Source organism: Primulina tabacum, chromosome 16, assembly GCF_025594145.1.
Source record: "Primulina tabacum isolate GXHZ01 chromosome 16, ASM2559414v2, whole genome shotgun sequence".
NCBI lineage: Eukaryota > Viridiplantae > Streptophyta > Magnoliopsida > Lamiales > Gesneriaceae > Primulina > Primulina tabacum.
The window spans coordinates 33,108,500-33,119,982 of NC_134565.1; the positions used below are offsets into that span (position 1 = coordinate 33,108,500).

The following is an 11,483-nucleotide window of genomic DNA, read 5'->3' on the forward strand; positions in this document are numbered from 1 at the left end:
CTTGTGCGCTACTGTGCGCGCGCCCACGCGAGAAGCTGCGCGGCCGCGCGCCTTATTCAGCTGTGGCGCACAGTAGGGCTCGCGCGCCCGCGCGAGAATCTGTGCACCCTGTTCTGGCCAGTAGCCCCCAAATACAGTAACATGCGCGCACCCGCGCGTCTGTCTCTGTTCCGAATGCATCATTCAACTAACAAAATTTATTCTTCAAACAAACTTGTTCCAAAAAGAATAATGCTCGTCAAAGACCGCACCGCACCGACCGACCCGAGACGAGACGAGACAAGCGTGCGCGCGCGTGTGTTTCACCGAGACACAACCTATGAGCGTCTTCCCCCTTCTAAAAGCTTCTGGTACCTCTTGGGGCCCAAACCCCTATCTTAACTTGGAGCTTATTAGGGAAACTTCATTTGGTGATTTTCTCAATGTGCGACAAGCCACATTGAGACATCCCACTTCCCTTTTCAACTCCTCACTTTTCCTCTTCTTTTATTTTCATTTATCCAACAATCCCCCACATAAATGAACATAATGCATGTATGCAGATTTACTTGAAAGCTTTTGTGAATTATTATTGCATTAGGAAAGGTAACTTTTGACTTTGAACCTTCCTTAGTAACATACTATAGGATTTACTAGTTGAGTAGTGACACGATATCTTGAACTAGTCAACTGTTTATGTAAATCAAGTCAATAACATTTACACAACAATAACTCTAACATATTCTTGTTCTCATGTTGTGTCCATTTCGGCCATGGACCATATCTTAGATTCATCCATTGAAGCGGCCATTACTTCTCACTTACATATGAGATCTCCTAACTAGAGTATCCTTCCATACTCTACCTTTTAGGTTTAGGAATCATTAAAAGAAACTTAACCTCACCACATGTTGCAGGTCTTTTCTACTTGGATTTTGTAGGAATGAGCCTTTATTTATTCCAAGTACTCAAACTAATACTTATAACTTAGTTGTCCCATTGAACCAAGGTCATGGGATCTCCACTTCACAAGGTTGGGTTACCGTTATAAATATTTTATTTTGTGGGTTTTAAGCCCATTCCTCTTAACAGTTTGTACATTTGATCTCTATTTATACATTTAGTAAACGGATCCGCTAGGTTTTCCTTTGATTTCATATATTCAACAGAAATAACCCCATTTGAGATCAATTGTCTTATGGTATTATGTCTCCGACGAATATGACGAGACTTACCATTGTACATACTGCTTTGTGCTCTTCCTATTGCCGATTGACTATCAGCAATGAATGTTAATTGAAGGCACATGCTTATTCCAGCATGGAATATCTTCTAGGAAGTTTCTTAGCCATTCGGCTTCTTCCCCAACTTTGTCTAATGCTATGAACTCGGATTCCATAGTAGACCGAGCTATACATGTTTGCTTAGACGATTTCCATGACACCGCTCCTCCACCTATTGTGAATACATATCCACTAGTGGACTTGGAGTCTTTTGTAGTCAGATATCCAATTGGCATCACAGTATCCTTCTAATACTGCTGGATATTTTGAATATACTAAACCATAGTTCAATGTATATCTCAAATATCCAAGCACTCTCATTAAGGCTTTCCAATGATCCTTACTTGGATTACTTGTGAACCTACTTAACTTATTTACTGAATATGCAAGATCTGGACGAGTACAGTTAGTCAAGTACATTAGACTACCTATTATCCTTGCATATTCCAGTTGTGAGACGGGTTCTCCTCTATTCTTTGCTAAATGAACACCTAAATCTATAGGTGTTCTAGCAGGACGACAGTTTAAGGTACTGAATCTTTCAAGCACATTTTCAATATAGCGAGTTTGTGATAAAACTATTCCTTCAGATATTCTAGAGATTTTAATCCCTAATATTATATCACACAACCCCAAGTCTTTCATATCAAAAGACATTTTCAACATATTTTTGGTATTTATAATCAACTCATGATTACTTCCCATAATCAACATGTCGTCTACATAAAGGCATACAATGACATAAGCATTTGCACTGCCTTTAACATAAACGCATTTATCACATTCGTTGATTTTAAAACCATTTGACTTCATTGTTGTGTCAAATTTTTCATGCCATTGTTTAGGTACTTGTTTGAGTCCGTATAGCAACTTGACAAGTTTACACACCTTCTTTTCTTGTCTGGGAACGACAAACCCCTCTGGTTGTTCCATGTATATTTCCTCTTCCAGTTATCCATTCAAGAAAGCTGTCTTTACATCCATTTGGTGAATCTCAAGGTTATGCAACGCAGCAATAGCTATGAGAACACGAATGGATGTAATCCTTGTAACTGGAGAGTATGTGTCAAAGAAGTCATATCCATTCCTTTTGTTTGAACCCTTTAGCCACCAATCGGGCTTTGTATTTATCTATAGATCCATCTTCTTTGTATTTTCTTTTAAGGATCCACTTGCATCCTAAAGGCTTACAACCCGGAGGGAGATCAGTCAACTCCCACGTATGACTATGCATGATAGATTCTATTTCAGAATTTATAGCTTCTTTCCAGAAAGGAGCTTCGGGATTGGATAGAACTTCTTGAATAGTTCTTGGTTCATCATCTAACATGTAAGTCATAAAGTCAGGACCAAATGACTTTTCAACTATTGCTCTTTTTCCACGTCTTGGTTCTTCATTTATTTCTTTAGAATCAATAGTAGATTCATAAGATCGTTTAATGGAACCTTCTTTCCTTTCCTTACAAGGAAAATCATTTTCAAAGAATATAGCATTCCTTGATTCCATAATCGTTCCTTCATTAATATCAGGAATTGTTGACTTATGCACCAAGAACCTATATGCACTACTGTTATATGCATATCCAATAAAAATGCAGTCAACAGTTTTGGGTCCAATTTTAACTTGTTTTGGCTTTGGTATCTCTACTTTAGCCAAACACCCCCACACTTTTAGGTATTTATAAGATGGTTTGCGACCCTTCCATAACTCATATGGAGTTTCATCTTTCCCTTTGTGTGGTATTTTATTAAGAATGTGGTTTGCAGATAGTATTGCTTCACCCCACAAGTTTTGAGGTAAGCCAGATTTATCAACAACGCGTTCATCATCTCCTTAAGAGTACGATTTTTACGTTCTGCAACTCGATTGAGGTGAGTATGGTGCTGTGGTTTGATGAATTATGCCAGAGTTTGTGCAAACTTCTTCAAATGGAGCGACATACTCTCCACCTCTATCACTTCGAATCATTTTGATTTTTGTACTCAATTGATTCTCAACCTCATTCTTATAATTTTTGAAAGCTTTATTGCTTCATCTTTACTTTTCAATAGATAGACGTAACAGAACCTTGTGCAATCATCAATGAATGTTATGAAGTACTTATTCCCACCTCGAGTTTGCACAAATTTTAAATCACATACGTCAGTGTGAATTAATTCAAGTGGATTAGTACTTCTTGTCACAGAATGGAATGGAGCTTTGACCATCTTTGCTTCAACACAAATCTCACATTTATCTTGTGGATTTCTTTTAAATGCAGGTATTACATTTAAATTCGCAAGTCTTTGTAATGTGTTGAAGTTAACATGTCCTAATCTTTCATGCCATAAATTAGAACTTTCAAACAAGTAAACAGAATCATTCACTTTATTCTTCGCCTCTTGGCGGATAACATTCATTACATTCAACTTAAAAAGACCACTATCTTGGTACCCTTTGCCTTACAAATACACCAGCCTTAGTTAGGACAAACTTGTCCGATTCAAACACAAGTTTAAAACCCGCCTTACTCAACAAAGATCCAGAAACTAAGTTCTTTCGAATGTCTGGCACATGCAGCACATTCAACAATGTTATCTCTTTGCCGGAAGTCATCTTCAATACCACCTTGCCAATTCCTACGACCTCAGACGTAGTAGAGTTTCCCATAAACAATTTCCTATCACTTACAGTAGTGTAGGATGAGAACATCTCCTTTTCAGCACAAATATGGCTAGTGGATCCGGCTATCTACCCACCATTCCCTTGGATTATCCACCAAGTTGGTTTCAAACACAACTGCGGATAGATCAAGTTGTGATAGGTCTATGGGTACATTCCTTTCCTCGATGACGTTGGCTTGCTTTAGTTTCTGATTTCTGTTGTCTTTCCTTGGAAAACGACAGTCCTTGGCCATATGATCTGGTTTCCCACAGTTGTAGCAAGTTCCTTTGAACTTCTTGGCCTGCCCTCGTTTCTCATTTTGAGGGCGCTTTCTTTTGTGACTGGTGCTAGATTCTGTCAGATTGGCCTTGGCCTCGGCCTCCATTGTTCTCTTGTGAGTTCTGGCTTCAGAAGTTCGGCTATCTTCCTCAATACGAAGCCTCACAATCAGATCTTCAAGTTTCAACTCCTTGCGCTTGTGCTTAAGGTAGTTCTTGAAATCTTTCCACATCGGTGGCAATTTCTCAATGATAGCCGCCACTTGGAATGGTTCATCGATATCCATCCCCTCTGCCAATAAGTCATGAATAATAATTCGAATTTCTTGTACCTGGCTTATTACAGATTTGGCGTCCACTATTTTGAAGTCCAGAAATTTGACCACAACGAACTTCTTGATTCCTGCGTCTTCTAGTCTTGTACTTCTTTTCCAAGGAGTCCCATAGTTCCTTGGCAGTCTTGACAGAGCAGTAGACACTGTAAAGCGTGTCATCTAGTCCGTTTAGAATGTAGTTGCGGCATAGAAAATCACTGTGGTTCCATGCGTCCACAGTAGATCTTCGTTGGGAGTCATTATCGTCAACAGCAATGATAGGTGAATCCTCTTTAAGGAATCAAGATAGGCTCAGTGTTGTGAGGTAGAAAAGCATCTTCTGTTGCCACCGTTTGAAGTCGGCACCAGAAAATTTTGGAGGCTTTTCTCCATGAGCAGGGGCGGCAGGGGCAGCAACGGTAGTGAATGATGTAGTAGACATATCCAGAATAACAATGATAATTAAAAATTTCGTCTTGCGTTTGTTATGTGGATATTACCCTGGATATGTTGAACATCTTGAATCACGAACAGAAGCAGCAAATCGAAGCAACATTGAGACATCCCACTTCCCTTTTCAACTCCTCACTTTTCCTCTTCTTTTATTTTCATTTATCCAATATATATATATATATATATATATATATATATATATGTACACATATACTTATACATATACATATATATGTAATTTACTAAAATATTCATTAAATAAAGGGAAAATGGAAAATTTATTTGTAAAATTTACTTTTCCAATAACCTACTCTGTGTGAAAATACAAGCTTAAATATATGAGACGAGTAAGTATATATTTTAAATTTCAAAATGAGAATTTTGACTTTCAAAAGGAGAGAGATTCAAATAATATTAATCACTGCTTTGTATGTTAATTATTTGTATAATCATAAGAATCTCTGAAATTTCTAATTTTGATCCCCTATGAATGTTGGTCAACAAAAAATAGAATAATTGAGCACGTGAAAGGAAAATACCCACCTTGATTAATAATGTAATAATTGTGATTAATTTCTGTAATAATCTATAAAATTATGTTTTGGTAGGGTTTGACGATCAATAATCACCTAGATAAAGTTGTTTTGTTTTTTTGGTTTTTTTATTACACACGTAGGGAAGGGAAATCGAACTTGGGTGGATAAATAATAAATCAAGTCCCTTTCTCTGATTCTGGGCCTACTTTTCTAGCCCAAACTCCAAAGTTAAAACATTTGTAAGCATTTTGGGCTCGTCATTTTGGTCCTCGGAAATTGTCACGCCCAAACTAAATTTTACTTTTAAAATCTTTATTAACTATATTTAAATAATCAATGTTGTTATTACTTTCCCCCGACCCTCCTACGCGCATTTGGCACTATTTCTATCATTCTTGGCCTTACAAACAAGCGTACTTATTCTCTGGAACTGGATCTTTGCGCGATAAAGTAAAACGAAACTTCTTGGCCTAAAAAGAGTAATCTTTCTCGATGATCAGAGGCCGATTTATTGTAGGGCGAACGGGGCTACGGCTCCCCCAAAAAATTTTGAAACTTTTTTTTACTATATATTAATTTTTTAGAAAGTTAATATATACCTAAATGAAAATGAGTGGGAAGTAAAAAATTTTGCAATTCTGACAACCTCGATTTTCCTCCCTTCCTTTCTATTAATATTTACTTTTTTTTTATATATATAAATGAAAATGAATTCCATGTAAAAAAATGTTTACGTTACAACTACATTGGACATCTTCAGGAATTCAACAACAAGCATAATGTATTAACTAATTTCATAAATCCGTACAATAAAGTGCATCACTAGCGCCCGAAAAACAATGAAATATGTGTACCATGATCTTCCTAAACGTCTGTCTCAAATCTGATATCTCATTCTCAAAGAGTGCTTGGTTTCTTAAGCTCTATACTTGGTACGTCGTAGCAGCAAATGCAATGCATCTCATTCTGGCCAATGTTGAATTTAATCATTTCAGCATTTGCTCTTTTTTATTATTAAACTGAAATACATCAAATATCTAAATTATTTATTTATTGAAATCTTTAATATGTAAATTTTTTGTGTTTTCTCCTCGTTTCAATTTTTTGTCTGTTTTTTTTTAAGCGGCCCCCCAAACCCGAAATCCGAAATCCTAAATCCGCCCTTGAATATGATTGAAACACGATGTTTGAAATGCTATACAATATAAAATATTACAAAACTCTTGTGAAACTGTTTCACGGATTAATTTTGTGAGACAGTATCTTCAACCAGACCTAACTCTTGAAAAATTATTAATTTTTATTCTAAAATAAAAGTATTACTTTCATCATTAAAAATAGGTCGTATCGACTCGTCTCACGGATATAGACATGTGAGACGGTATCATGAGAGACCTACTTAAAAAAATATTTGATTTTTACGATGAGTAGGTCTCTTGTGAGATGGTCTCACGAATCTTTATCTGTGAGACTAGTCAACTCTACCGATATTCACGATAAAAAGTAATATTCTTATCATAAAAATAATATTTTTCATGGATGACCCAAATAAGAGATTCGTCTCACAAAATACGACTCGTGACACAAGTTTTTGCCTTTTACGATTACGGTTAGTTATTGTTTTTAGTCAAAGTTTTGTTTTCTCCCATTTATTGCTTTTACTATATTTCCTAGTGGGTAGATCTTCCGCGTCATATTGCATCGAAGATATTATACTTTCTCACATGCATGCCGATATTATCAAAGTTAGGCCACTATCCAAATGTTAGGGGTGCATTGGCAAAGCCATTTACTTTGATTACGAACAAATCCATCTCTTATAAACTTTTGATTTCATTCCCTATTGTACTTTTTGGACAAGAAAAGTTGGTCTTAATTCCAACTAGTTAGTGAATTCTTTGGCCAATTAACCGAATAGGTCAAGGCATGCATAATTTTTTTGACAAGGTGGGATCGAGTGTAAGAGGAAGAAAAGTTGGATATATATCTATGCCTAATTTGTCAAATTAATTACAAAAGTAGGGGGAGCAACCATATTCAATAAATACCTAATTATTTTCACATTATAATATTATTTTAAAAATAAAGTGGCATATGATAATTAATTATATAACACAAATTTCATTCTAGCGCCTGAATCATTATAATATATTAACATTATTTTCAATTTTGGGGGAAAAATTGCTTAAATGATAGAGTTACGCATGCATAAAAAGTATAAATAGATTTTTTTTTTAAAAAAAAAAGTATAAAGAGATTTGTTAGTGAATCAATCCCATATGTTTTGCATGGAGATTCTATAGATTTACCCTTTTTGACTATTACATTTTTTTTAAAAAAAAAAAAAAGCAAAAAACATCAATTTATGTACGTACAATTACGGGGAAAAAAAAATTATGTAGGACCAAATGCTTATAAAAAACAATAGTTTATGATAAACGTACAATATCTCAAACGATATGTGTTTCGATCACTCTTCCAATATAGACGGTTATTGCACCAACAAAATGTATGATATGTGATACTCACGGGAAATTTAGGGTCCGCTCCCAGCAAGTGTCACTAGTACAGACGCAGGGTTTTGAAATTATCCTGAGCCTGAAATCACGAAAAAGACCGTTAAAGGGGGCCAGGAGGGTGTCCTGACGTAGCCCCTCCGACGCTCAAGTCAGTGACTGAGGATATATGGGGAGGAGCAGCTAAGGGTGCTGCAGAAAACAATATGTTGAATTCAATAACTGAACACTCAAAATTCAGTTTTAAATAAAAAACATTATAATACCAGAAATAAATTAACATTATCTTCAAATCGTAGACTAAAGTTTATTGGATTTTATTGAAACCAAGATAAGAGATTGTTTTTGAAAAGCTAATATTGTGATTATCTTCACTTTTTTACACCATCACTCAGTATTAAGTATGGGTTTATCCCTTTAAATTTAAAGTTAAAAAAGCAAATAAAATATAATAAAATAGTTTAATAATATTCTAGATATGGAAAAATATAATTAAAGAGGATTTTTTTAAAAAAATATCGAGAAGTTTTATATACGTGAATAAAATATTGAATTCAGATTTATTCGACTCTAATAATTATTGTTTGTATGATTTTTTTAAAAAAAATTATTTGACTCTCCTAGATTCGGAATTCGTAGTATAGATTTTAGAGAGCGTTTATAATCATTAGAAAAATTAATTTTTTACTTTTGATTAAAAAATCAATTTTATGCACTTTTTAAACTTAGAATCTGCATCAGCATTTCTTCAAATTAATTGAAATCTAATATACCTGATGGGATGTTGATTTCACTTCTACAAAAATGACTCGTGTAAAAAGTAAATATTAAAATAACTTATTTATCAAACACTACACTTCCCATTTTCAGATTCTCTTTCATTTTCAACAATTATTCATTTCTGATTTTTCTTCACTTTTACATGATCTATAAATTTAATCTCTTTATTTTAAATTCACATATCAAACATTTGGCTTAAAAAATAAGAGAAAATATTTGAAATTTCATAGTCAATATCTACGAGACCCTCTCATATGTCATTTTATGAGACGATTCTCTGACTCGACTCGACCCATGAGAAAATATTATTTTCACTGCAAATATTAATTGAATCGACTTGTATATGTATATAAATATGTGAGGCCGTGTTATACAAACCAACTTAGCTATATATTTTTTCCGTTCGATTTCCACTACATTTACTATGTTGATGTCCGCACGAATTCAAACTTCAAAAAATAAAAGTACAAAGCTTCATTGGTTGACTATTTTTTACAATATATCCTATATTTACTTTTTTTCATTTTTATATTGTTTAATTATTTCTGGAGTTTGAGACCACCTTGAAAACGACATTTTATAGCATAATCCAAATCTGCTAAATTAGCATAGCATTATTGGAAATATGACAGAAACAACAGAGGACTCGGGAATGTAACAGTGCTAATTTTACCTGGCAAGGAAAATAAATAATTATATTAAATTTATACATACTATTTTGTATATACATGTATATATATTTGTGTGGATGACCTTTATTTATTTAATTTTTTAAATAATATGAGATTTCGGAGTTGTTCATTAATTTTTTATAGAAAAATAAACTCTAGATTTTAGACATAAATTATATATATATATAGATTAAGAAACACAAATTACATTTCTAATTTTGAAGAATAACATATAAATAATTTTTTTTAAAAAAAGTTCCCCTTAGAAATACACGAAAGTTGTAAAAAAAAAACTACTGATTGTGTCATAATATGGCCATGATTTTTGTAACCATATTATACATAATCTAAGAATCTAAAAAAAATATCAACATTTAAATAATAATATTATCTACTTAATTACTAAACTACATCTTTAAAATTTTCAATTTTAATATAATCTCTTAGTTTTTATAAAAATATTGTTTCCCACAAAATTCAACCAAAAAAAATAAATATTATACAGAAATTAACACACACACACACACACACACATATATATATATATATATATATATATATATATATATATATATATGTATATGCACAACTTAATCTAATTTTTTTTGTCATATTTACTCCACGTGAAGTGTGAACAAAGTCTCATCTGTGAATCATGCCAAATGTTTCTTTCCACACCAACAATGATCAAAACTCAAAAGGTGATTTACCTATTTCCCACATTAATTTAATCTTCCTTCTCCAATTTATTTACGCTTCTCCTATAAATTTCACCACAATCCCCTCTCATCTCTGAACCCATTTTAATACAATCTTCAGTTCCTCTCCCCCACAAACACAATGAAAGAAATTTCAAAAGTCACAGTTATTTCACTCTTTATTCTTTTAATCATCTCCCACACATCCGCTCGCCTTCTCCTCACACATCAAGGTGAATTTAACACCAACTACCTTTTCTTTCTTTGCTCCTTAATGATTTAATTTCTATGTATATATTTTGGATTATAATCCAACATGTATACTTTATGCAAACAGATGATAATACAGAGATTAAGCTTGATGAGAAAAGCAGCGTGGAAGAGGATTTTGCCAGTGTAAGGCCATTACTTGGATTTATTTTGGGATATTTTTAACAAAAGGGTATTTATATTTGTGTGTATCTTGAAGAATTCTGTGCCATAATTATTTTTAACAGTCAATGGGAATAGAGGAATGTGGTGAAAAAGATGACGAGTGCTTAAAGAGAAGAATGACTGCTGAAGCTAATCTGGACTACATTTACACACAGCGCCATAAAAACCCATAGGATTAATCCTGTTTAATTAATATATACTATGCTACATCTCAATTCTAGTTATCTTGTTTAATTTGTTGGAAATGTTTGTATTAAGAATATATATATATATTAATTATTACATATTAAATAATCATTTTGTGTCAATCGTCAATGAACTTTTGAGGTGACTTTTAAGGAAGTGAAGAGAAATTTTGTTTTTTAATCTCGATCAACTATTTAATTAAAAAAATGAACTCCTCGTGTATATTTGAAATACACATAAAGAGATCATTTTTTTAATTAAATAGTTGACCGATGTTATTTTACAAATTTTCCCAGGATAGTAGAGTGAAACCCCGCCAAGATCCGAAAGATATTAGGTTCAAATCTCACTTGTTTGAGTTATTTAGACAGAAATCTAAATCTCATTGTAAAAAAAATAAATAAAAAGGAAAAACAATTAGTGATTTTAAAAAAACTTGGATTGAAATTGGAAAGATGATTCGGAGCAATAATGCAAATGGGGTGGCAACACAAAAGGGGGTTGCTTTCTTGAGTCCTGCTGTCTGACCAAAGAAACAAAAGGCGACAGCACAAAAAAGGGTCAATTTCAAAGTTCAAACTATTTGTGGGGAATCGATGGACTATTCGTTGACTTCACATATCTCGTAACTATAATTTCTTGTTTTTTTACAATAAACAATACCGACAATCTGACAGTTCATAAATACTTTGTTTAATAATCTGTCCAAC

At 33.4% G+C, this 11,483-nt stretch overlaps 1 long non-coding RNA gene across 1 annotated transcript; it reads left to right on the forward strand.

Moving 5' to 3' along the window:
- The first annotated feature begins 10,203 nt into the window (after window positions 1-10,203).
- LOC142529139 (uncharacterized) lies at window positions 10,204-10,951 on the forward strand. The gene is made up of 3 exons (XR_012815841.1): window positions 10,204-10,385; window positions 10,490-10,548; window positions 10,650-10,951. It is a non-coding gene; the product is annotated as an uncharacterized LOC142529139 (long non-coding RNA).
- The last annotated feature ends 532 nt before the right edge of the window (window positions 10,952-11,483 follow it).